Raw genomic sequence first — 3,428 nt, forward strand, 5'->3', positions numbered from 1 at the left:
TTTTCAATCAAGTGTCAATCAAAAGTTGAATGTCTGCTTAGTAATTAGAATATCTGTGACTTGTGCGCTACTGAGGGCCGTATTCTGTTACTGCAGGTCAGAAAGCATCACTGTGCTCACATTCCTGGGTGTAGACTTTCCCCTGAAACGCAGTCTGACGGCACAGGGCCTTTCCCCGAACATAGTCTGAGCGCGCAGGGTCAATCCCGCTGTGACGGAGCAGGGCCTGTGTGGCTTTGTGCTAGACTAGGCGTGCTATAACGCTGGGTTGCCGTGATGCTGGTCGCTGTGACGCTGGCACTGTGGCACTTTGGCCCGGGTGCCAAATTCGCCATTGTTTTCATTGTTGTCTTTAATTGCTCCAGCAGAGAACTGCTTAATTCCGACCTCAGCAGCTGGGAAACAGCTAAAGTGCTAAAGCGCCTTTTTACTCCCAAAATGATGCGCTTATTTCCATCATCACAATGAAAAGGAAAATTAAATATGTATTTATATCTGCAGCCAGAGCTCTTCTCTCAGCACTAGGGCCGCTGTTTTCCTGCACTTTCTCACATCCCTTCCCTGTACAGACACATTCACAGACAGAGTGTAATCGCTTGGTGAATCTTCATGGTCGCCACAGTGACCGTACTGCACAGTAAACTGGTCATGGAAAACTTGACCGTTTGGTTACAGTACATTCCTTTTCTCATTGTGTGAGTAAAACAACTGTCTCTGCTTAATAGATATTTGTGTTATCATTTTTAGACCTGAATAACCAACCCCAAAACGACGTCTTGGTACTTTATAGCACACTGTATAATCTGCTGTGTGCTTTACGCTTTACAGTGCGCTGTATAATCTGCTGTGTGCTTTACAGCACGCTGTATAATCTGCTGTGTGCTTTACGCTTTACAGCACACTGTATAATCTGCTGTGTGCTTTACGCTTTACAGTGCGCTGTATAATCTGCTGTGTGCTTTACAGTGCGCTGTATAATCTGCTGTGTGCTTTACAGTGCGCTGTATAATCTGCTGTGTGCTTTACGCTTTACAGTGCGCTGTATAATCTGCTGTGTGCTTTACAGTGCGCTGTATAATCTGCTGTGTGCTTTACAGTGCGCTGTATAATCTGCTGTGTGCTTTACGCTTTACAGTGCGCTGTATAATCTGCTGTGTGCTTTACAGTGCGCTGTATAATCTGCTGTGTGCTTTACGCTTTACAGTGCGCTGTATAATCTGCTGTGTGCTTTACAGTGCGCTGTATAATCTGCTGTGTGCTTTACGCTTTACAGTGGGCTGTATAATCTGCTGTGTGCTTTACAGTGGGCTGTATAATCTGCTGTGTGCTTTACGCTTTACAGTGCGCTGTATAATCTGCTGTGTGCTTTACGCTTTACAGTGCGCTGTATAATCTGCTGTGGCATTGAGACAGTTCAGACATTTTCCAATTCATCCTTTTTCCCAAGTTTGATGTCAGAAAAAATCAGCATGTTATAAAACATTTTTCCATTATGATACTAATGTAAACATTTGTTTTTAAACTGAGGAGGAAATAAAGGTTTTTAATGAAAGCAGCATTAACAGTCTGCAGTCAGTCTGATGGTGGTGACGATGACGATGATGATGATGTAGAAATGAAAACATCATTAATATTTTCATGTGGAGATGTGAGTTTTTTGTCTTACTCGGCTTACGGTAATTTCAGTGTAAGAAGGTTCTAAAAATGAAAAGAATCCTGAAGGTGATACCCACAGTATCTTGACATGACTATTTATACGGTGTGAGAAGAGTAATTGAGTGATTGTGTGGGTGCGAACGCAGCTCTGGGGTCAGCATGAGAGCAGCCAGCCTGGCAGACCTGCTTTTTTTAATAACGCCACAAACATGACAAGACGTCAGGAGCAGGCGTCTCATTTCTGATTCATATTTGTGTTTAATTTTGCCTGCGTTTATGGCGTCGCTGCAGGACTGGCGGTTTCCTCGTTAACAGGACTTGAAAGGTTGCTATAAAACGTGACGGACAGGGAGCGGGCCGCGCTGACGTCTGTAACAGCTGCTCCCACTGACGACGGCGAGTCCAAACCCCACGCTTGCTCCCCCCCCGCTGGCCTAACTGAGCCTCAGCCCATGGGGCACAGACGCCGTCTCTGAGGGTGAAGCTGTGACCCAGCTGGTCCCCTGAAGGCGGGCGGGACGGGGCGGGCGGGATGGTGGCGGCTTCGGCCTGCTCACTGCGCCTCACCGTTTCCCTCGGCTGCCCTGTCCTTTTTATCCACCGGAAAACAAACAGCCACTCAGAGGCTCAGCGTCCTGCAGGGTCACCCTAAAGCCAAAGGAGCCGCCCCATTTGCTGGCCGGATACCGTAGGGACCCGGGGTGTTAGGGGCATGTAGCTTGCTGGCATTGGCACACACATCTTTCCAGTGAAGTTAAAATTTTAACTGAATTTAACTGAAATAACAGAAGGGGTGGTAATTTGCACCAAAATGAAATATTTCCATAAAAGGAATGGTGGGAGTGTATTTTGCACCTATTCATTGGTTCCACTGCAAACGCTTCCCAGAGTGCTTTACTGCAAGCAGGCAGAGAGAAGGGAGGGGCGGGTGTCTCAGTAGGGCTGGCATTTGCATAGCCGTCCCCTTCTCCTGATTGGCTTGCAGCGAAGGGAATGATCAAGTGTGTGAAATTATCTGATTATCCAATTAATGTGGTCCCTGGTGCCTGGGCAGAGATGCATTTTCGCGTGCCCCCGTTAGACAGCGACAGGAGGGGGTAAACGTGCTAATTGCCCCTCTCTGCACGAGGTATCAGCTATTTCTGCGTGATTAATCTGTGTGTGACGCAGTGCGCTGTGCACTGTGCATGTTGGCTCACGCTGTGAGAGGGCCGCAGCGGTGTCATGCTGAAACCAGTCCCTCTGAACGCTGGGGTTCGCATCTGCAGGTGCCTGTGTCACCCCTGTGCACCTCCCTGAGCGTCTCACAGCCACGGGGACCAACAGTGGGGAGCGGGAGAGGCTGTCTGTGAGAGCGTTAGGGTTAGAGAGAGGAGCGGAGAGGCTGTCTGTGAGAGCGTTAGGGTTAGAGAGAGGAGCGGAGAGGCTGTCTGTGAGAGCGTTAGGGTTAGAGAGAGAGGAGCCGAGAGGCTGTCTGTGAGAGCGTTAGGGTTAGAGAGAGAGGAGCGGGAGAGGCTGTCTGTGAGAGCGTTAGGGTTAGAGAGAGGAGCGGGAGAGGCTGTCTGTGAGAGCGTTAGGGTTAGAGAGAGGAGCGGGAGAGGCTGTCTGTGAGAGCGTTAGGGTTAGAGAGAGGAGATGGAGAGGCTGTCTGTGAGAGCGTTAGGGTTAGAGAGAGGAGCGGAGAGGCTGTCTGTGAGAGCGTTAGGGTTAGAGAGAGAGGAGCGGGAGAGGCTGTCTGTGAGAGCGTTCGGGTTAGAGAGAGGAGCGGAGAG

The sequence above is a fragment of the Megalops cyprinoides genome, chromosome 21 (assembly GCF_013368585.1).
Source record: "Megalops cyprinoides isolate fMegCyp1 chromosome 21, fMegCyp1.pri, whole genome shotgun sequence".
NCBI classification, from domain to species: Eukaryota; Metazoa; Chordata; class Actinopteri; order Elopiformes; family Megalopidae; genus Megalops; species Megalops cyprinoides.